The following is a 24,704-nucleotide window of genomic DNA, read 5'->3' on the forward strand; positions in this document are numbered from 1 at the left end:
GTCCAATAAAGAAGAAGTGAGTTTGGACCCAAAGCCCAGGGTGGACAGGTTCGCGCGCCAGTGATTATTCCAACGCTTGGAGAATTAATATTTAGCACTACACATGGGTAAGTACATGAAACATGTGCCTGTCAAGTCTCGCTTGGTTAAGGGGGAGATGTCTATGGTGGCCGAGAGAGGTCACAACACACGCACACTTGTGTTTTTTGTTGAATATCACGATCATTCGCTCGCAACCTGCGCAAAAAAATCGGCGTCTCTTCTATTTTTGAGCTTGCTCGTGAAAGCAGCACAGCTCAAGCAGCGCATAGAACGGATGCGGTGTGAAAGCTCTAACCTGTTAACATGCTCACCGAAATGAAAACGCGAATAAACAATGACCATTCACAAGCGCTATGTGAACGCATCGCTTGTGGTGTAAATGAGGCCTAACCCTCTCCACACACGACTCCTACTACCTGGCTCCAGCAGCACTTGTAAAAGCCATTGTTTCTAGCAAAGATGATGGAGAACAGGTACTCTTCTTCGGCACTCGTGCTCGGCACCGATTGACGTGCGTATACTGCCCCCGTCAGTTACGACAGGAATCGACACAGCACACTGAGGGCAAAGTTGTATCCGATACTTATGGTACCAAAAAAAACAAAACAAAACAAAAAAAACAAACAGGTACCGATGTATTTTTTGGTGTTGGCATCGACTTGGTACTAAAGTATCGGTTCTCATGACAACCCTAGTCCAGAGATTTAGTAAAAGAAGGCACAGCTAAACCCAGGCTGTTTTCAGCAGGGGAGGAGAACTGACCTGACCTTGACCTACTGACCTTGACAGAAGATATTGCAAGACAGTGGAAGGACCCAGCCCGTTCCCACTCCCAGGCTGTCAAATACCAACGCTTTGTTACGCCCCTTGGTGTGTGATACAGAAGGCACCCTTTGGTGTCTCTATCAGACGCACCAGGCTTTCAACTAACTCTGATGCAGAGATCCCAGGGGAGAGGGGCTAGCAACTAAACTCCACCTAATGGAGGCTGGTCGCTCCAGATTAAAACGTCCAAAAAACACATAATTGAAACAACAAAATATCTCCATACTGCTCGTCCATAGTGATCCAAGTGTCCTGAAGCCCCGACATAAAAAGTTGTTTGGAAAAATGTCATTTAAACTCAGTTTTTAGTCTCATTGTAGCCTGTAGCTCTAACTGCCTCTCTGTAGACCGCGCTCACGTGTGTGCCCTTGCGCGAGACCGTGAGACAGTTCATGTGCTTTCGCTGGGTTTGCGTGCAAGCGTGTACATGTGAGCTTGGTGTACACAGAAGCAGTTAGAGCTACAGGCTACAATGAGGCTAAAAACAGAGTTTAAATAGCGTTTTTCCAAACAACCTTTTATGTCAGGGCTTCAGGACACTTGGATCACTACGGACAAGCAGTATGGAGATACTCTGTGGTTTCAATTATGTGTATTTTGGACGTTTTAATCGAGGGTGTCCAGCCTCCATTAGGTGGAGTTTGTTGCTAGCCCCTCTCCCCTGGGATCTCTGCAAGGGATGTGAGGACTCTAAAACTTCACCTGAGCCTCCCTCTGCATATGGGTGAGTAGATAATGGCTGAATTTTCATTTTTGGGTGCACTATCCCTTTAAGAGTAACTTTAGCCTACTATGTGTAAAATTTGATATTTCCTGACATCTGACTGGTGCTGTCAGCGGTAGTATCAGCAACGTAGGCTGCTACACTCCAGCAATAAGACTTTCAGCTGGTGTTAATTTGCTTTTTATGTGAGTCAGATGTTGAACATTTCTGAGTTTCAAAGTTGTGACAGTTAATATGAACAGAACTTTTGAGTGAGTCATTCTGTCAGCATCAGAAGTGCGCTTGAAAGCATGATCAGTCTTCGAAGGTTACTGAGTCCAAATATCCGACTCCCCTTTCATCCTCCAGCTTCTGTTTCAGTTCACCAATGACAACGCAGACAGTTTACAACCAAACTCTGTTATAACTTTTAGGCTTACCATAAATCTCAGTGTTGCACAGTGCACCATCGTCTTTTCAACACTTTGTTTGTGAAATGCTATATTATGTTGATGGGATAGTTTTGGAAAGAAATGATAATTTTAGTGTTTTACGAATCAACCGGTCTTGTTGTTGAGTGGTTTCTCTTTTTAAGCAACCAAAAGCACAAAGCAGAATGAGAAACTTCATTTCAAATTGAGACTAAATACATTGGTCATGGATATTTAAGATCCATGCAGGATGATTAACGATGTCTTTTTCTGACTCCCTGATCTTTCGCCAAGTACATTCACACTGTTGTTCTGCAGAGAGCAATACGAGTATGGCTCTTGTATTTTCCCTGCCTGTTAGTTACAGAAATAGCTGCTTGTCACTCTAATCAATCCACACATAAATCACAGCAGACACACCACTAATCAGCACTGACACTGTTAATAAACCATATCCTAAGGTTCATTTATATCAGTTAAGACACATTTCATCAGTTCAACACAAATCTTCCTATCACAACACATTACACACGTGCTGTATTTCTACAAGAATGGAGAATATTTAGAACACTTAATACATGAGCAAAGTGTCTGGATAACCCCCAATATCTCTCCTCAATCTGACAATATTTCCACAGTTCTGCAAACAAAAAGATGCTGCCAGAGTAAAATAGAATCATCTCTACAGGGGACGCAGCAGATGTCTGTAATTCAAGCTCTGATAAGACACTGACTTGTACAACAATGGCAAATTCAGAGCGATACTTGAAAGATTTCAGCCCTAAATCATTCGCAGAGCAGCCAGTCTCGCCTGGGGAGCCTGCCAGTGAGGGCCATTACTCAGCTGTCATATCACCTGGAAAATGGATGACCTTTCCAAAGTGGAGATTGCAGGGGTGATTTTGCATCATCATAAAACTGCCAACCTCCTGGCACGTCTGCAATTTAAGCATCGGGGCACTGTTCAGCTCCGTATGCAGACAGTCCATCCTGACCTTTAAACGGTCAGATTCCATCTCTGAAACTCAGTAATAACTGAATTTCACAGCACTCTGTGGCAAAGTGACCATGCTAAACACATTACTGAAGGTAAGAGGAGACATGAATGCAGAGCAAGATAGTAAATTGACAAGAGAATGAAGTCAGAGAGGGTGCTGTCACTTAATGTGGTCAAATTAGGACAAACAGCATGAAGGAGTGTTGAAATGACAGGCAAGAGAAAGTGGACTGATAGACCTGGACAGATGAAAAGATGGGTCACATTTTGCTTTATTTAATTTAACATCCAATTATCTGTTTTGACAAGCAGGTAGAACTGACACTCCATCTTTATCATAAAAAGAGCAAGCTCTAGGCACAATGGATCATAAGAAGAAATGATTCTGCTCAATACAAATGGACAGGTGAGAAATCACCTGGCAAACTGGCAGGGAGGGGACTCCTTTATAATGCACTATACCAGTATCTTAAAGTTCTTGTGTAACTGATGTAAAAGTGAAAGGCTGTAAAAGTTTTGATGACCCTTTGCTCTGCTGCCACTATGGAGTCAAAAACAGATAGATATCAAAATCAAATGGGTGCTGCTCTCCAGACCATGAAACCTTTCCATTCTGGGCACTCATTCATGCTCCCAGTAGGATGAACCAGTTTTGAATGACCCCATAGCCCTGTCTCCACCCCACCCTCAGGCCAAACTCAATATTTTTTACATTGTTTATATTTCAAATGCTGGTTCTGAGGATAGCAAAATCCTCATTGTAAAACAGATAGTTCCAGTCCTTGATTATGATTGGCTGAGCCCAAGCTGTAAAATACTCTATAAACACACAGCTGTGACCACATTACAGTTCCAGTATTACTGTGCTAATTTGTCACCTATTTTTACATGGGAAGCAGAGCTACAGAGGGCAACCACTAACTGCAGCTTGAATCACGTATCTTTCACCAGGATGAGAATGATCAGAAATATGCATCGCTTTCATTCAATGGATGCACAAAAAAACAAAGAGAGCCTATACGGATTTACATTTGAGCAGCAAAAGTACCTGTTATTACTGGCCAGATGGGAGTGGTTATCAATGTGACATCAGAAAGACACTGGACTCTTGCACTGGACAGACACTAAATTTTAATTTTGGAGAGAAAATTGAGTTGACAATGTTTCAAATGTCTAATGACATTTAAAATGCCAAGAATTTCACGTTGTGTTACCATGACATTTTGCAGACATTGTGTTTTGTTCTTTATATCTTACAACTAAATGTCGTCATTCTACGTCAAATGACACTAAAATTAAACGTTAGAAAGTCATTGGATTTTGGCTATTTAACAACACAACTTAAAACCAAAGTATAAACGTCATCGGTAACCAGTATTCTATTTAAAACTGAAGCTGGCATTAGACCGGGGGTGTCAAACTCATTTTAGTTCATGGGCCACATACGGCCCAGTTTGATCTCAAGTGGGCTGTGCCAGTAAAACCATTGTATTAAAACCTATAAATAACAACCCCTTCAAAATCCCCTTTTTCCCCCTTTTTTAAATGTAAAGAAGTACATTATGAAAATGTTCATCCATTTACAAACAAATGATAAACAGCCCGCAATATCCTCAGAAAAATATGTGCAAATGCAAATTTTTGTGTTTTCGCTGTCTGCTCCTGGTTGGCACACATTAGTTTGAGTGGCATTTGGCAGGTGAAGGCTGGGGAGTCCCTTGAGACGTTGGGCCCCTGTGCCTGTGCCCAGGAGACCTGTTCAGTAATCCATCCATCAATCCCCCTGCCTTTACTGCTGTATGTTTATTTTATGACTAGTCAATACCCACTGGGTCTCATTCATGAAAAGTGAGTAAATCTGGGTGTAGATTTGCACATAAAAGCCGTTGCTACTAAAAACCTACTCCGGATTCAGGAACGCCGCAGGAAACTCAAATTTGATTGTAAACACGTGTGTATGGTCATGAATGTCAATCCATCGTAAAGTGACAGCGCGCTCCCGGTTATCAGCAATTAGTATAAATCCCCGCCCATGAATAGCCAATGACCACCATATAAGGAGGTGTAGGTGCATCCAGTCGACCTGTCAGTCATGGCGCAAAGAAAGAAAGAGAGAGAAAGAAAAATGAATTTTTCCGAAGCGGAGACTGAAATAATTTTGGGTGAAGTGGACTTAAGAAAAAAACATTTTATTTTCTTCAGTTAGTAGTGGTGTGCCAGGGACAGGCAAAGCGAAGGCCTGGAGGGAGGTAACAGAGGCTGTTAATGTTGTCTCCGTGGTACAAAGAACCATGTCAGAGGTGAAGCGCAAATGGTTTGATATGAAACTGGAGGCAAAGAAACGCATAAGCACACACACAAAAAATACAGTGGTCACCAAACAAACAGAAGATTCATTTGTGGGGTTTTGAATGAAGTGGGAACAGGAAACCAGAGATGTTTTGTGCGTAATGGATAAACTCTAAATCAGTGATGGCTGTCGGAATGTAGAGCTATTTAACATTTATTTTAACAAATGATACGGATAACATATAGCCTACAGCAGTTTGTATGCATTGTCTTCAAATTATTTGAATCTTAATAGCCTAAAGCTCTGTTTTATACAACGTAAATTAAACAGTTTTCAAATCAGATCTATTGATTCAAATGATCAAAAAGCCAAAAAAAAAAAAAAAAAAAAAATTCTTTCAGCTGGCGCGTGCTCCTTCGTGTTTCCACCACCCTGCTGCTCCTGCTGAACCCAGGCACCGAGGCCGAAGAGGCTTTGATCCAGCTGTCCTTATGGATATTTTCATTATCATCATTCAACATGTAGAAAGAACGTGTAATCTATTGAGTGGATTTACATAGATAATTCACAATCATGAACCTAATCTGGATCTTAAACCTGCTAACTGCCAACTAATTTAACTAAATGTGTTAAATTTTTAATATTTTTGTCATGTTTAGATTACGTGTTTCAAAGGCATCTGTGTATTGTGTACATAACAGAGCGCAATACGAGCTAAAATTGTAATTTCAAATAGTGACAAGCAATATTTATGTGCTTTACTAAATTTACACAAGCACTACGAGTGGTCAGGAGCAGGAGTAGATTTTGTTAGTAGCTACGAAAAGATCAGAGCTACTAAAATATTGATGAATGCGGACATGCACGTAAATTTCCGTCTGCGAACAGTTTACACACAAATTCCTCCTGCTCACATTTCATGAATGAGACCCATTGAGTGCACAGTTGCCCACGTACAGTTACACATGGTGTGTGTTTGGGATACAGGTCATAGGAAATTACAGATTGAGTAGTCAACTGAACCCATTAAGAAGAGCAATGTATTCAGACAGAGTTTTTGTGAATTTAAAAGTGGCTGAAAAAAACATTCGGCCACAGGGGGAGCCACAGCGATCGGTCGCATTTTAGCCATTTTTGAGCATTTTTCTGTTGTTATAGCGCCACCCAGTTGCTAATTAGAGTTAAATTTCTTCAGTCACCTTGGAGTGTCCTGTTCTACATAGCAACCTAAGTTTAGTAAAAATCGATATGGCGGTTAGGCCTAGATAAAAAAATAGCTCTCTAGCGCCCTCATTGTGTTTGATCAGGTCAATAACGGAGGGGTCCCCGCAGATTATGTGTGGTCATATGCCTACAAAGTTGAGTGGTGATCGGTGAAACCCTTGAGATGTTATACACCTTTATGTGATGAGCCACGCCCTCCACAATATTCATTGCCTTATCCACCTTATTTTCGATCACGGAAGTAAATAGTGATCAACTTCCGTGTTTTTGTGCGTGACTTCCGGTCAGCCGCTTTCCCTCATGCTTTCCCTTACCGGAGCTAACAGTGCAAGCTATTTTTTTTCAATTTTCAATTGTTTATGTTAGTCAGTCAGTTAGTTAGTTAGTCTGAGTATTTTATATAGATAACTGTGCTCATGTTTCCATTATCCGGTAATTGCCGGTAAAAATAATTCCCCCTAAACGCGAATAAATCGCACGTCAATCAAAAACTATGAACCAAAAAAGCACAATCTTTCCCGAGTGAGACAAACTGCTTGATCCCCGTCTCCAGTGTACCAGCAGAGAATCTGCAGAACTGAATCAGCGAAAAACACACACCGGGCTACACAGCCTCTCTACCTGAGCAGCTGAAGCTGCAGCTCACACCCTCGACACACAGACGGTGCTTCTGCATGCCAGCCAAACGTGTGTGTAACTGTGAGATGTATAAATATGTGAGGTGTACGCTGCTTTTCTATCTTTTTTCATTTTCTTTCTTTCTTTCTGTCAGCGACATACACTCATAACACAGGACGGGTTGTTTTTATTGACTGAGTTGATTATTAAGCCATAGTGATGCGTGGATCGGCTCTGATAGCACCCGAATCAGCATGTACGCATCAACCATCCAGCCGTTAAAACATGATTGAGCTAGCAAAGCAGTTTTGTGTTATGTGTGCTATGTGTGGTATTCAGTTTTGGGAAATCACGATGTCTAGAAAGCGTCAGTGACTGCAGCTGACAGGGACAGCTAACACTAGCAGCAAAGCTAACATCAGGACGTCATCTGTTAAAAGCCTCCCGTTGTCGGACACGACATGAAACAACTCCAGTTAGCTCAATCATGTTGTAACTAAGACATCCACTGGAAGAAATATTTTTTTCACGGACCGTTTATTGAGTTAATACAGACACCGCTAATGGCTAACAGCTAACAGTTAGCCCAGCTAATCTACGATAACCATTGTGTTTATAGACTTTACAAACATCAGATTAGTCTAAATGGTGATATAGTGATGTGAGAAATGTGACATATATATAGATATATATATATAGATATATAGCTAAACTCAACAAGGTAAACAACAAGGTGATTCCCATTTACACAGTGGTCAAGACTGCTGGACCGGAAGTGTTGCACAAAAAAGACAGAAGCTGGCTGCGTTCTGTTTTGCCTCTGTGTTTCCTGTTTATTTGCACAGTAAAAAAGAAAAACAAGCAAACAAAACCGACAGAATACAGTAAGCAGATTGTGCAGGTGAGATTTAAAAAACCCTGAGAGGCTTATAGAGGGAATCTCACCATATCAGCATTAAGAACATATATTAATAAGTCCATAGCAAAAAACGGACAAACAAATATAAAAACATGGAATCAAAAAGCAAAGACAGCAACAAATAGAATTGTGAATTAGTGAACAGTGTTTTTCAAAAAATTGAAAATGGTGGAAAATCTATATAACCGGAAGTTATGGGTTCTTGAGGCAAATTTGTTCCTCATGAGGAGAGGCATCTCCGTGCAAAGTTTCATGTCTCTACGACATACGGGGCATGAGATATGCCCATTCAAAGTTTGCAATTTCAGTCGGTTGCTATAGTGCCCCCTTTAGCCAATTGATGTAATATTTCATTCGTGTCCTCCCATGACGATTCCACCTTCCACAGCAAACCTTTAAAGGAAGACCCCATTTTCCCTTTAATTAGTAACAAAGTATAGAGCTCCTTTTAGAAAACAATTACATTACCAACAAACTATGAGCCTTTAAAATAAAGCAATACCAAACAGACTTGATGGAATCAGTCCCTGATTTTTGATTTAGCAGTTAGTAATTCTTCTTTCTCATTACACCAGATCACAAAATTTATTTTAATCAGATTTATGAGACATAAAAATTGTTGACAGGTTTTAACATACACAGATGTTCACACTCTATTCCACCCCCTCATCAATCACTCAACTGTGGAGGTGGCAGTTGCCCCTGAGCCACAGCTGCACTTAACGGTTACCTTAAAAAAATCTATTACATGCAAGCTGCAATCATTTGAAATATATTTCAAGATTTGACTAGGATAAAGTGTCATTTTTCTTTATAGTACTGTAGCACAGTGATCTGCCTTTCATGAAAGTAAGTTTTAAAGTCTGTACCTATATGAAGGTAGCCACAGAGAATTCTCACCAACTATGCAGTTGTTGTTTTAGCCTCCTCCGTCTTCTTTTTGTTTTGTTTTCTAACCTACCATCTCTACTCTCATCACCCTGGTTACCAGCATATATATATATATATATATATATATATATATATATATAAATATATTTGGAGTTGTGTTTCTGGTCACCTGGCAAATGCAAATCCAATAGTCCAACATGTTCTCACTCCCAGCTTGGCAAATACAGCAGCTTGGTCAGTGGTCCTATGCTTCTTCTGTGATGCTCTAGGGACCCCTCTAGTGTCAGTTTTGGAGGTGTCAGTTTCCGCTCATTACATGCAAGTGGAAACTCTCAAAGGCTAAAAAATTATGCCAATGTGGAACTGCTCAAGACTGCAGTTCCCCAAATGCCCACTTGGGGCTGTCTCAAACTATCTGTTTACAGCCTTGTACAAAAATGGGTTTTTGTCTCTATGGCCAACTTCCCCATTCATAACAACTGTACAGGGGATGGATATTCATAGAACTTACTTATTCAAATGTTATTAGGGCTTAAATTTATGCAAAATTAAAATGCAGAAACATTTTTACCACTGTAACATTATACTCTCACTTAATACATGAAGCCATCATCGTTTCACCCACATTCTCGCAGTACTTAGCATACTCTGCGCAGGTGGAGCAGCAAAATGCCGGGCGCAGTGAAAGTGAAACTTAACCTTTTGTTTTGCTGGGTCTACTTTTACTCACAAACAGCTGCTCCTCTCATCCACTGATCTGATCTGATCAGCTCTGACTGGATCCACTGATCAATTATCCCCCCTGCAATTGACCTAGGGCTTAGCCCCGCCCTCAAACGCGATGAGCCAATCACAGTGTGTATAGCCGTTCCCATACACTCGGACATTCTCTGCTTGGATATCCATTGAAATACATTACAGAAAGTCAGTTTTGTTCGGTTTTATGAGCTTTTTCAGAGATTTGAAGTTTAAAAATGGTCAAACGATGTGCATGGAGTACATGCAACTCCCACACAAGGTATCCTGAGAGGCTGGGCGATGGTGTATTTTTTACACTTTAAACCACATCTCAACCGAGAAAAGTGTCTCCTTTGGATAAAGTTATGCGGTAGACCACAATATCAACTCAACAAGAATGTCTACATCTGTTCTAAGGTAAGTCAACATCGTGTTTGAGGCAACATATTGTCACTTTCCTGGAAAGAAATATAAAGTTATTTTTAACGTCTAGCTAAAGTTAGCCTAACGTTAGCTCCTAGCTGCGTTGTTCATCATGTCACCTTTTTTGCTGGGAGTTCATTAGCCTATTTTGTTCTAGTTTTGTACTTTGGTGATCGTACATCATTGTTAGCTGCTGTCCATAGGGCTCTAGTTAAGCTAACGTTAACTTCTGGATCTTAGCTTCATTAATTTATCTGTAATCGCAGAGATAACAAAGGTTGGCAAACGTTATGCTGAATGATTCAGTGTAAATACTGTAGCACCAAACTAACGGAGAGACACTCTTGGTAAAGATGGTAAAAAGGCTGTTATCCTTTTCTCATATTCTGAGCCAAAACCCATAACTTCAGTGGAACAATGCTCATCCTCTATCTTGTTGTCTTTGACGGCAATGAGATGCGGTTTATCACGCTTACACTGGGACCTTCTTAATGATATCTGATGGTTATGTCTCCAAAAATCATCAATTGCCTCCTGCGAAATGCCGTGTGCTGTGACACCTGCCATAGCACCGGTCACTGAATGTTGATATTTTGTCCGAGTAAGTGGAGATGGGCGTGGCTTAGCCATAGGTCAATTCACAAATTCCACAAACTGCTGCTGAGAGAAAAATCAACTCATGAAAAGTTCCATCAGAGCTGTGCTCATGGAAATAAAAACTACTAATGATTCAACATCTCTGAAGTATTAACAATCCAGATTGAAAAATTTCTTACACTGAGTATAGATTGACTCTCAAATTCTCTGCCTTAGTTTAAAAGGTAACATCAACTGTTTTGTGTAGACAACATCACAAAACTCTGTTTTTTATATGGTGTACTTCTAAACTTGGCTCCCCAGTTTATCATTTGTCTATCTCATTCAATTTGTCACTCAGACATTGACTGACAGTTGCTTTAAGGATGTAATTCGCACTGTGATGGAGGGGTGAGCACATGGATACCCCTGAGTACAAACAGCTGTAAAGCCCACAAATCCACCTTTTGTTTTCACTGAGTCAGGAGCTGCAAGAGATCCCTTCTTTTTATTTTCATTTTTGCTTCATGTTAAGCACTCATCGATGTGTTTTTTTCCTACTGCCGGTCAGTCTGACAGTGGGGGAGTAATTGGGACATGCTTTCATTTTGAATTTTTTGCTGTCTCCCTTCATGTGGTGTTAACAGAGAATTATCTTTCCAAGTTTGATTTGTGTTTGGCTGCAGTTCTGTTTTGAACAATGTACCTCACACAGACAGACAGGACACATCGGCACAATCAATAACAGTGCAAATGAACATATAACACTGAGCGAGAGACAGCATGTGTGACATGGCAGTAAAAGGTTTTAAATCTCTCCTACCTGCTGTCCTCAACTGTCGCTCTACAAAATGAATTGGCATTAGCATGAGCCCTAAGAAGACTGCAACATCTATCATGTGGAGAATCAACAGCACTGCTTCACTCATTTGCTGTTGCAGTGTTTCCTCAGATGTTTGATGTGGCTGTGGTGCTTATGGGGATCATTTTAGTCATCTCTTGTTTTGGCCCAGCATGCAGTTGTGAAGTATGCAGTTCTAAAAACGGGTTTATGTGAATAATAATTAATGATGAGAAATGCATACATTCAAACCTTAAAATCAGATTACATGTTTTCAAGATATAGGAAGGTATTTTGAGAAATATGCTTATGCTTTCTTTAAGAGATGTGCAGATCAACATCCTTTATTCATTCATTCATTCATTCATTCATATACTCCTATCTGCATTAAAAGAGCAGTCTGTAGGATTTGGCATCTAGCGGTGAGGATTGCAGTTTCATGTTAAAAATATGAGTGTTTCTCAGACACTGTTCGGCTTGTCACAGATGGACCGAAGAACATCTTTTTGAGGTCACAGTGACATTGACCTTTCCCTCAAGGCCTACTTGTGATATCGTGTTTATGAGAATGAGACAGACGCAAGGTCACATTGACCTAAACCTTTGACTACCAAAATTATAAGTGGATGTTTTTGCCAAATTTGATGTAATTCCCTCAAGGTGTTCTTAAGAAATTGTGTTCTCAAGAATGAGACAGATGCAAGGTCACAGTAACCCTGCCCTTTCATCACCAAAATCTTGGACTCTAATTAATGAGTGCAAGTGGATTTTTTTGGGTTTGTTAAGAATTTGAAGAAATTCCCTCAAGAACACATAGAGAGTGTCATACAGACAGAGGCAGTCAGTGTAGGGCTGAACCATGTTCTTGTACTGTATGTACTTGTTTACTGAGTGAATCCACTTTGAATATTAAGTGCAGTTTGCAGCAGGTATTAGCTAGTCAGCGTTGCACACTCAGGCAAAATATCCAAACTTTTGCCCTCGGATAAAATAATTCCATGTGTGACTGTGAGTAAACTGCTGAAAATGTTGCTTTGGTGTTAAAAGTGGCTAAATGGCCTTAGCTAGTTATGTACTTATTTTCATTTTGAAGCTAACAACAGCAGCAGTTTAATGGGCATACAGCAGTGTGTCAAGCAAGCGCTGACTTCACTTTATAGCTACAGCGCACTGGTGTAGTCTAATTTATTGCAGTAGGCTTACTGTGATTGCCACCATGATACAATCACTAAGCATCATAAACTCACAGAGCTTAATTTGTACAATAACACAAAATCCAGGAGAAAAATCTAATCAGTTTTTTGTAGAGGCAATCAGGGCAATGCTAATTTCCATTTTGGCCTAAAAGTAATTATCCCCGCACCAATTTATACAGATACTGACACATTACAACAGGATTGTTTTGGAACTCAAAATGTTAAAGGATAACTTAGGTATTTTTCAACCTGGGCCCTATTTCCCCATGTGTATGTGTGCGTATGATTCATAGGTACAACTCGTTTTAAAAATGGTTCAGTATTGAGGGAGGCAGATGCAGCCGGCAGCTGCGAGGTAGATATGGGGCAAATGCGTCCCGTATAAGTTTGCGCATCAAAACTGCTTTTTTTGGCCACTGACCGGTTCCAATCGGCAGTGCTATCTCTGTGCTTTCATACTGGCATAGTCTCTAACTAGCCTATATAGACTGCTAAGACAGCATGATAGAATTCCTAAAAATTTAGTTTTGGCTTGCAGTGTCTGTGTGCCACCCCAAGACTTTCTGTGGCCCCATTTGGACAGCCATATGAAAAAATTCTGGGAGCACCACAGCTTGTTTTACCTCCAGGGCCGAGGTTGATGCTAACCAGCTTCACTTTATAGTGGGAGATAACAGTAATGCATCATCCATTTTATATGCAGTCAATGTTGTCAATCAATCAATCAATTTTATTTATAAAGCCCAATATCACAAATCCTTTGCCTCAGAGGGCTTTACAGCATACGACATCCCTCTGTCCTTTGGACCCTCGCAGCAGATAAGGAAAAACTCCCCCCAAAAAAACCTTTCACAGGGGAAAAAATGGTAGAAACCTCAGCAACTGAGTAGGGATCCCTCTTCCAGGACGTACAGACGTGCAATAGATGTCATACAGAAAAGATTAAAATAATAAATTTACAGTATTATATATAACAAAATGTAGAATTGTATATACTTAATTGATGGCAGTGAAGATACCTACACACCAGTGTAGGTGGGCTAGAAAGCCACAAAGAGGTCCACAGGCTGAGATCAATGAAAAAATAGTCAATTGCAAATAATGACAGTGAATGAAAACAGCACCATAAGTTTCAGTCCATGACTATCATCAGTGCGACTGACATGAGTGCTTTACAGAACAGATATAGACACAGACAGATCATCTGCTATGATGTATTGGTGTTTGACGATGTTGTGGATAGTGTAGTAATCATATGACAGGTCAATGTGATTTGGTATCTAATTAGTGGCACCAGCTGACTGATTCATCACACCTGGTAAGAATCTGTGTCTATATCTGTTCTGTGAAGCACTCATGTCAGTAGCACTGATGATAATCAAAGACTGAAACTTTTGCTGCTGTTTCATCATTTGCACTTAGAGAATTTTTTTTGTCTTAAATGAATGTACTATTTTTGCATTTATCTCAGTGTGTGGACCTATTTGTGGCTTTCTAGCCAGTTACATTGTTGTGCTGATATCTCCTCTGCCGTCCTTTTTTGTTCATCTGTTGTGCTGACGTACCCAAGACAAACTTTTTTGTGGCCCTAAGTAGGTGCAGTTTCACAGCAGCCTCTTTGCAGTATATACTTTATGGACACAAATTTTGGAATACTTCATTGCTGTAACTAATGACTTGTAGTCACTCCCCATCACCAGGAAGAATATGTTGTGTTCTATATTTGAATTTTCCCCTTCAATTTTAATACAAGGTTAAATTATCCTCCAAACACCTGACATAATCAGTTGGCCTAAACATACATAAACATGAGGCAAAAGCAACTATTGTACTCCCTCACTCTCACTCACACTCTCTCACACACACACACACACACACACACACACACACGCATGCATGCCAGATGTGGCTTAGCATTTTATGTTTTTACAAATTTATAATAATTTAACGTTTGTAAGATTTTTCTTTTTCTGTTTGAACCTGGCCATGTTGGATTGACCAATCAGCAATCAGCTTACTTAACACCCAGGTCTGTTTGCGCCCTGCCTTGAATGTGGTCATTAGAAAAAAGTACAAATAGCACAAATGCTAACCTCCACTTCAACAGACAGCACACCTGCCTGTCCAGACCATAGCCACATTGTCTCTGTATCTTCATCTTGCCAAAGTGTTGCTAAAAACTGTTAGGTGGACCAGTGTCCACCTGACTGACATTAGCCCAAACAGCAAATTCAGACTAGCTCTCTTGCCAGCAGGGTTAGATTTGTTGTATAGTGTCTGAAACAATCCAAATTAAATGCAATCTAGAAGATACAAACATATTTCCTGGCTTGGATTAAGTAAATCACAACACATACAAATTCAATGATGGAGCAAAAATATGTTTCATCTGTGAATTGTGTCTTCAATCCCTGGTTTTACAGACTGTAATCAGCCCCATCAATACAATAATGAGATTTAGTGTGGCGCAGGACACATGACACAAAACAGTGTCCCTGCTGTTTCATTCACATTGTTGATTTGTTAACGAGTGAGCCTCTCTGTGTGACGGCTTGATAACTGCTGTTTTTGACTTCTTACACAATTAAATCAGCAAAGGAAACCGTACGTTCGGGAAGAAGAGTGACTCACGGGAAGTGAGCAGGAATCAAAGAGTTACGTTGCTGTTGTGAAGGATGACAGGCAGCACGCAAGGCCATCGACTGTCTGTCTACAGTGCAGTGTTCAATGGTGCCTTGCAAAGAGTCCACTATTGATTTGTTGTCCTTGATTGCAAAGACAGGGAGATAGGTAGTCCTGGCTCAGTGGCCAAGCCCTGCCTGTGGATAACATTACATCACTCACTAACAACTGCACAGGAACACTGTGCTCTTGTTTATTCACTGAGAGATCGGTAAACAACCAGCCAACATATAAAATAATTAAAGCTAGCTGTTTGCAGAACACGGACAGCACATAAAAATGGCAGCAAGGTGAGACCCACTATGTTAACCTTTAAATCACTATGATTACTTATAAATAGCTGGATGAGGATGAAGGTCACTTGTTACCAAATAACATTCAGGTTTATGGAGTATAAAGTTGTTCCTGTCTGAGTCAAAGGTCTAATATTGCTGTCCTGTTAAGATGTGGCTACATGGCTTTATGTAAAGCATATGAGTGAGTTTCTGTGAAGAAGGTGCATTGATGCATAAAGCAGTTTTGTCAGTCATGGTTAATAAAAATATGTGTTCTGTAATTTGATATACAGACTCTTTTGCTCATTTTGAATGCTTTTTCCTTCATGTGATGCCCACTTAAAACTCACAGCTAATCCTATTTGCCCATCTTCCCACAGACAGGGTGGAGAATACAGCAAATGGATGATTTTCTCCAGGAAAAGCAGAAAGAGTGGAAATTACCAAGCTTTAAAGCTAAACTTTATCTTGATAAAATAAAAATGCACTTCAGTTTATCCATCTTGTAATGTCCAGAGTTATATGTGAGATCCATGCTGAGACAATCAAGGCATTTATTTTCCTCCAGTTTTCAAAAGTACCACATTGTGCTTTGATCTTAGCCTTAAAAACACAGGAAATGTCCTAATGCACAGTGCTGACCATGAATGAACCACAAAACAGCATGAATTACAAAGCAGACTGTTTCAAGACACATATTCGCTCTGACAGAGCACGGCTGATACTGTATAAAAAAGTCTGTCTGTATTATTTCTGTTGTGTAAGCACAGCAGTAGTACTGCTGCTGATTGAACACAGAACTTTAATTTAAATATAACTGTGATGACTGCAGGCTGTAGAAATCCTGTACAAACCCTCTTGTGACAATAATGCCAAACTGAAGCTCCTTTGCCATTTTTATATTGAGAGTTCACACTTAAGAAATTTTTCCTTCAAAATACAACTGCACACTGCATGTCTAGCCAGAAAAAAAAGATGAATAACTCATGCAGTGAAAATAGTGCAAAGTGCAAAAACTAAGCAACAGGGAATACATTTCACAGCTGAAAAGCTGTTTGACAGTACTGTGTATCATGTATGGATGGATGCTACAAGATCACATTGAAAATGTTCATGTTAATTATTCCTGTCTTTTATTGGTCCAGCACCTGATTGACATGTTTTTTTGGAAGTGCATGACTGCTATGGTTTTTTGATGACTATGTAAATACTTTTAAATACATACTATATATTTGTGGATTTTTACTACATCTGTTTAAAACAAAAAACTGCGTGCATCAGAATTACATTTGTGAAACGTTTTTGAATGTGTGGATTTTTTTTTTTGCAAGGATACATGCTGTTGTCATGTGTAGTTTTTATGTTTTGCTAGGAAAAGTAAAGCACCAAAATATGTCCATATCCCACATAATCATGAGCCAGTAATTCATGTACAACTCACATATTTGAGAAGGCTGCCATCATGGGACCAATGCACTGATGGGGAAAAAAAGAAAGAAGCTGTCCTAGAATTGGCAAGGAGACTGGTGTTTGGACCCGTGATAACCTTGAGTGAACTTCGAGTTATTTTAAGGTACGTCCTCAGCATGTTTCTTTTCCTAAACCTAACCACAGTAACCTTACTTGCGTAGACCTAACTTCGTTACTTATGTTAAGTATGTAACCCCATTTTTGGGGTGCTAATTTGTAGGATATACAAACGGTTTTATGAGGATATGCTGATATACAACGATAACTAGTTTTGTGTGGTTTGAAAAATATACACTGAACAAAAATATAAACGCACCACTTTTGTTTTTGCTCCCATTTTTCATGAGCTGAACTCAAAGATCTAAAACATTTTCTATCCACACTAAAGACCATTTCCTCACAAATATTGTTCACAAATCTGTCTAAATCTGTGTTAGTGAGCACTTCTCCTTTGCCGAGATAATCCATCCCACCTCACAGGTGTGGCATATCAAGATGCTGATTAGACAGCATGAATATTGCACAGGTGTGCCTTAGGCTGGCCACGATAAAAGGCCACTCTGAAATGTTCAGTTTTGCTTTATTGTGTGTGTGTGTGGGGGGGGGGTCAGAAAACCAGTCAGTATCTGGTGTGACCACCATTTGCCTCACGCAGTGCAACGCATCTCCTTCGCATAGAGTTGATCAGGTTGTTGATTGTGGCCTGTGGAATGTTGGTCCACTCCTCTTCAATGGCTGCGCGAGTTGCTGGATATTGGCAGGAACTGGAACATGCTGTCGATACGCCGATCCAGAGCATCCCAAACATGCTCAATGGGTGACATGTCCGGTGAGTATGCTGGCCATGCAAGAACTGGGATGTTTTCAGCTTCCAGGAATTGTGTACAGATCCTTGCAACATCGGGCCGTGCATTATCATGCTGCAACATGAGGTGATGGTCGTGGATGAATGGCACAACAATGGGCCTCAGGATCTCCACGATATCTCTGTGCATTCAAAATGCCATCAATAAAATGCACCTGTGTTCGTTGTCCATAACATACGCCTGCCCATACCATAACCCCACCGCCACCATGGGCCACTCGATCCACAGCGTTGACATCAGCAAACCGCCCCCCCACACGACACCTCACATGCTGTCTGCCATCTGCCCTGAACAGTGAAAACTGGGATTCATCCATGAAGAGAACACCTCTCCAACGTGCCAGACGCCATCGAATGTGAGCATTTGCCCACTCAAGTTGGTTACGACAACGAACTGCAGTCAGGTCGAGACCACGATGAGGACGACGAGCATGCAGATGAGCTTCCCTGAGACGTTTTCTGAAAGTTTGTGCAGAAATTCTTTGGTTATGCAAACCGATTGTTGCAGCAGCTGTCCGGGTGGCTGGTCTCAGACAATCTTGGAGGTGAACATGCTGGATGTGGAGGTCCTGGGCTGGTGTGGTTACACGTGGTCTGCGGTTGTGAGGCCGGTTGGATGTACTGCCAAACTGTCTGAAACGCCTTTGGAGATGGCTTATGGTAGAGAAATGAACATTCATTTCACAGGCAACAGCTCTGGTGGACATTCCTGCAGTCAGCATGCCAATTGCACGCTCCCTCAAAACTTGCGACATCTGTGGCATTGTGCTGTGTGATAAAACTGCACATTTCAGAGTGGCCTTTTATTGCGGCCAGCCTAAGGCACACCTGTGCAATATTCATGCTGTCTAATCGGCATCTTGATATGCCACACCTGTGAGGTGGGATGGATTATCTCGGCAAAGGAGAAGTGCTCACTAACACAGATTTAGACAGATTTGTGAACAATATTTGTGAGGAAATGGTCTTTAGTGTGGATAGAAAATGTTTTAGATCTTTGAGTTCAGCTCATGAAAAATGGGAGCAAAAACAAAAGTGGTGCGTTTATATTTTTGTATATGTGGGGAAAGTCATTTCTATATAAATCCCGGAATACATGTGTTTGCATTCATTAACACTGAGATAGATGTGGCTCAAAATAAAATAGCACTGCATATACACACAAAACCAAATGGCAGTATGTACAATAGATGGTATGTTATGCTTTCCTGACATACATCACTTTGTTCTCTTCTCTTCTTTGATAAAGACATCTATAAAGAAGAAACCCTCCTGTTGCTTGATGATGTCTCAATTGAAACAAAAGAACCAAAGATAGGCCTACGCCTGAAATTAAAAAAGCCCCTGAGAGAAACGTAAACAAGAAATTTACTTTAAAGGGCCACTGTGTAAAATGGGTTGAAAACTGTTGAAAACAGTGACATCAGTGGTCAAATTCTAGATTGTAGGGCTCACTTGCTCACTCCTCCCGTCGGGTAAATGACGGTGGCCTCGTAGGGACAAAAAGCCTTGCGCAGACACAAGTTTTTCAGAAGTAGGTCTATCTAGTGATGAGGTGAATATTTATTTAGAAATCTAAACCATGTTACGATATTGTAATGAATCCCTCACGAGCAGGAGACCAGAGGAGCGTTCGGGAAAAAGGCCCGTTTATTTGAGCACTCCAGAAACTCCGGTAACACTCCAGGGGGTAAAAGACTCCATCCCAAACTCTGACTCTTCTGGTGTAACACACACACACTCCATACACACATACTCGTTTACAGTACCCAGCGGGGCAGCCCTCCCCTCTCTGCTCCAGCCCGCACACTGACTGACAGCGTAGCCTGTAAACAGAGCTCAGCTGTTTATTTAGCCTAGGAATATCTCCGGACTATAGTAGCTGCAATGGACGACTTTGAACGCGTTTTGAAGAGTTTCTTGTAGCGGACACAGACCCAGAGCCATACCTGTTTGAGCCGGAGCATACAGATGAGGAACTCCATGTGTTTGATGCTGAGCGGGCGAGAAGAGAGGCTGAATGCACAGAATGGGATTCGGTGCTACTGCTGCCATCGTTGGGGAGATATATCATCAGGAGGAAAAGCGCCGCAGAGAGTGCATCACAAGGAGTGAAGTTGCGTCTTCTTTTCCTCGCAGATGACGGTTCAGGTTCATTCTCTCCTGTTGCATGGTAAGTGTGGTCCGTTGGCAAACTTTATAACTAAAAAAAAACTTTCACTACTCTCTATCGACAAACTACTAACACTCTCTGCTGTTTCCTCCTCCTTCTTCCTTCCTTCCGCTGTCTTCATTGGTTTATTTATACACGCAAAACGCGTTCTCTGGCTGGCTGGATTGTCCGCTCGGTCTGCCGTACATACATTGCGGCGCAAGATGGCGACCTCTCTAAAGCAAGGCCCTTGCTATATATATATATATATATAAAAGCATAATTATAAGGCTACGAAAACCAAACGAATTTTATTTTATAGTGATTATACACTTATATAAACATATTAATGGGTAGAATATTCAGATTCAGATTTGACAATAAACCATGCCAAATATTACACACTGGCCCTTTAAAGATGGGATACATCTGCATTAGGTGCAAAAACAATGTTGGGGTCGATGTTTGCTTTTTATTTTCTCACCTAAGGAGAATGCATAATATGGGTTTGGTTGGGTGTCACATGACATGTAAGTACAGCAAATCATTTATGTGACACCTATTCCAGCACCATGTAGACGCTGTGGCAGAAGAATCCATCCAGCCAATGAACCTGTGTGAGACATTGACTGACAACAGACCTCAGACTTCTGACAGCAATACAAGGATGAAGACAATGCTGCTATGATGACATGGGATGGGATGAGTAAGAACAGGACACTGTCACAGAGTGGCCTTGTTTTTAGCAGAGCTGAGGGCAAAATCATCTATAAACTTATCTACGGTCAGCTTTGAAGTTCAACAAATATCTAGTCTGGTTTTTGATAAAGTTGGTGGTCTTGTCATGACTGTCTCAAAAAACCATGACAAATAACAAAGAAAGACCATATCATCCCTAATTGGGATATTGTGCGTCAAACAGCTGTACCCACAGTAGACGCATACCCTATGCTGTATCCTGACGTGCACCTCTCCAGAAATATAACTTTATGTCCCGGAGACTCAGACCTCCTATTAATTTTTGCAAGCTGAAAACTATTTCCCTCAGTAGAAACAATGCTTCACAATAAAGTGTGAAGACAATAAAGTCTCCACACAACAGCATTTTAAATCCTGTGTGTGATTTATCCTGGCTTCATATGCAAAAAGAAAAACTCTGCTAGCTGCTTAGCTAATTTACGCAATGTAGTAACATTAGCATATTGTATTTGTAGGGAAAATGTGTCTCGTACCAGGCAGTTATTTTGTCAGTAAACCTCCTGAGCTATAATGCTTTATATAATTAGAGGTAAACCACTGGCTTGTGCTACTAATATTAGCATGTTGTATTTGTGGGAAAAACGTGTCTAGTGTAAGCCAGTCATTTTGTTGATGAACTTTATAAGTTGTTATGGAGCTGAATTTTGTAACGTTACCTAAATGTTGCTGTGGTTCCTGGCTTGGTATTATTAGAGAAAAACTCTGCTAGCCATTAAACTAATTTGTTCAATGTTTGAAATCATCTCTATTGACCCATGTTAATGTGAGTTTAAGGTGTGGTTTGAATCAATCAAACTTAACAGCACTTCACAGAAACCCCACTGCCAACTAGCATTTTTGATGTGTAATTGCAGAGCAACACAGACACACCACTGCACACCACTGCACAAGCAGACAGTGCCATAGCCGTGTGTGTAGGCTACAGTGTGGGCTGTGTTTAGAGCCAACACACAACTATAAATCAGCCTTTACATAGCATTTACCAAAGTGTTACTCCTGAAGGCCACTTGAATCAGCTTTTTGCAAATGCAGCTAAACCCTGTCAGTGCTTTGAGACCTTACACAAGGAGATGAATAATTTGCTCAACCATTGTAGTTCATCCAGAAGCCTCTCTCAGTGTCTTATACAGCCAGCAAAGGGACTCGCAGACAGGGTCTGTATAACAGGAGGCAGTACACAACACTTTTCAAAGGATTCCTTTGCGACCACTGAAATTCAGTCTTGAGAGTCCAGGAACAGTGGACTATATAATGGAGTGGAAAAGGAAGCTGAATAACTCCAACATGCTGGATGACACCACTGATTTGAAAACAAGTATGGGTTTCCCCTCTTTGTTCTGCTGTTATATATGAAAAATGATAAACGTTATTTGTACAGCACCTTTGATTCAAGAAATGCAGCACAAATCACCTTACGATAAGGAGTGTGCTTCACAAGAAAATAGACAGAATGAATAGAAAAAGAAGGACAGAATACAATAATTGATTACAAAAAGATGAAAAAATAAAATCCACTTTCTAATAATAGTACTGTTACATGCAAAGAGTGATTGATATTACAAAGAATGAACATAAAACAGGGCAAATGGGCAATTTGTTATAAAAGGGCATTTAAATACAATTAAAAACCTTCATTAAAAAGCCAAGAGAAAAAAAAAAAAAAACATTTCCCAGTGGACACAGATTCACCACCACTCTTGATCAACTGAAATAAGCCTTTTTTGGGTTACCATACACCATCTTACCATGGGTTTAACCTTACTGTGGGTTTCATCTGTATTAGGCGCAACTTGAAGCTGTTCTGGGAAAAAAACACCCAGTTGTGGTGCTTTGGGGGCTAACAAACACACACCACAGGGTAGGATAAACCTCTTTTTCCAAATGATAATAATAGAAAAAATCAAATCAAATGTAATGCATTATAAGTTAAAACCAGCAAAACAATACAATCATAATAAATCATAAAACTATAAAACGGTAAATCATAAAATCAGGTAACATACAACATTTTTAAAAAGCGCATGAGTGCAAAGCAAAGTGTAAATGAAGAGTTTAAAGCCTTTATCATGCCAGTCAGAGCTAGATAAAGGCTTGCCTTGCTTCGTCTTGCCTGTGTGTCCCAGGTCCCCAGGAGGTGCACTTGAAGCCAAATTTCATGGTGGCCAGACAGTGGTACTGCAATTTCTGGGGTACAATAACATTTGGAAAGTCTAAAAGAGCTGCAAGATTAAATCATTTTATACCTATTCAAGTAAGTGGAGCACTAAACCGGAAGTCAGCCACTTGACTTTCATAGGAATAAACAAGGGCCTGCTGCCAATGCTGTATCCAGGTCACTTAATACATCCATAGTGTGTCCTTGTTTTAATCAGGGTGGCCCACCACAAATCAATGTGAGAAACTCTGTTGTGTGCACCTGAGGCTAAACCTTGACAAGACTGAGCTGCCCTTTCCTTCAAGAAAGGCATTTTCCACCTGTGACCTCTCCATCACCATTGAGAACTTTGTGGTGTCCCTGTCTACCAAGAATCTGGGTGTGACACTGCATGACCAGCTGTCTTTTGCTGGTAGCATCTCTATAACAACCAACTCCTGCAGAATCATTCTCCACAACATCAAGAGGATACCTCTATTCTTCACCCAGGAGGCTACACAGATTCTGGTCCAGGTTCTTGTCATCACTTTTTGGGTTGTATCCACATGGCTGAATGCCAAGTCGCTTTGAATAAACCATCAGCTACATAAATGTAATGTAAATTTGACTTTAAAGGCCACACTATATTTGTCTTTGTCTAGGTAATAGATAAGTTGGATATTCATACTGAACCTCCCAGACAACATTACTTTCCCACCAGACACACAAAAAAACAAACTGTCTGCACTTTGCTCTCAATTTGCCAAGTCATTTTTCCTGAAACATTGCCGTGTTTTGAATGTCTGAATAAAGCTTTTAAAAGGAATTATGTGACAGACTGAGTCGATAATGACTGATTACCACATTCTCTGATTTGTATTCCACTCTGCCCAACAACCTTGCATATAATGTGCTGCGGTGCTTGAGTAAGTCCTGATAGCACAAGCACAAGGACAACAGGACGGGCATACCCTTGCCTCCTCTATAATGTACAACCATTCACATGCTGTCATGAGAGGTGTCATCTTTGTACAGGTCTGACTGCACATCAGATTTTAGAAATATCGGATCAACTCAGGATACAAAATTGACCTTTCACTGAGTCCCGCCCCTCAAACATAGACTAGCCAATCACAGCGCAGCATCAGCCAGCTCCAACAAGGGTATGACAACAACACGACTGTGCTCTATACACTCTCATGCAATCCCTTGAGATTTCCTTCATTTGCAGGCTGGTTTTGAGGATTTTGAGCTAAATGTTGTGCCTGAAAGTCATTACCTGGAGAAGTTGGAGGGAGATACAATTTCTTCCCTGTTCCAAAACCAGAAACAAACCCAGAAAAGTGTAGCTACTAAAGGTACAGCTTACTGAATACATACAAATACTACTTTTGCTTTTTAGTGATTATAATAGTGAATAAAGACCTACCCTGCTCTACAGGATCCAGCGAAGGGAAACAGGGAAACTGTGTGTCATCATATAATGTGTAGAAGAACGTTGTTTAGCTTACCCCAGAGCTCTGTGCCTGGCAGATCTAGGTGCTAGCAGCATGGAGGGAAGCAAAACACTGTTTATCCGCGCACACTGCGAAAACACAGCTGGTTGAATATCGCTAAGTTTCCCTTTATATTCATTGTCTTCTCTCGGTCTTC

General features: G+C 40.7%; 2 protein-coding genes across 3 annotated transcripts in view; one reads left to right on the forward strand and one right to left on the reverse strand.

Moving 5' to 3' along the window:
* LOC125897389 (xaa-Arg dipeptidase-like) overlaps nucleotides 1–24,704 on the forward strand; it is a 649,571-nt gene that overhangs the window by 241,113 nt on the left and 383,754 nt on the right. The window lies entirely within an intron of this gene.
* LOC125897394 (5-hydroxytryptamine receptor 1E) overlaps nucleotides 1–24,704 on the reverse strand; it is a 52,855-nt gene that overhangs the window by 21,275 nt on the left and 6,876 nt on the right. The gene's annotated exons all lie outside the window — the stretch shown is intronic.

The sequence above is a fragment of the Epinephelus fuscoguttatus genome, linkage group LG11, assembly GCF_011397635.1.
Source record: "Epinephelus fuscoguttatus linkage group LG11, E.fuscoguttatus.final_Chr_v1".
Classification (NCBI taxonomy): Eukaryota; Metazoa; Chordata; class Actinopteri; order Perciformes; family Serranidae; genus Epinephelus; species Epinephelus fuscoguttatus.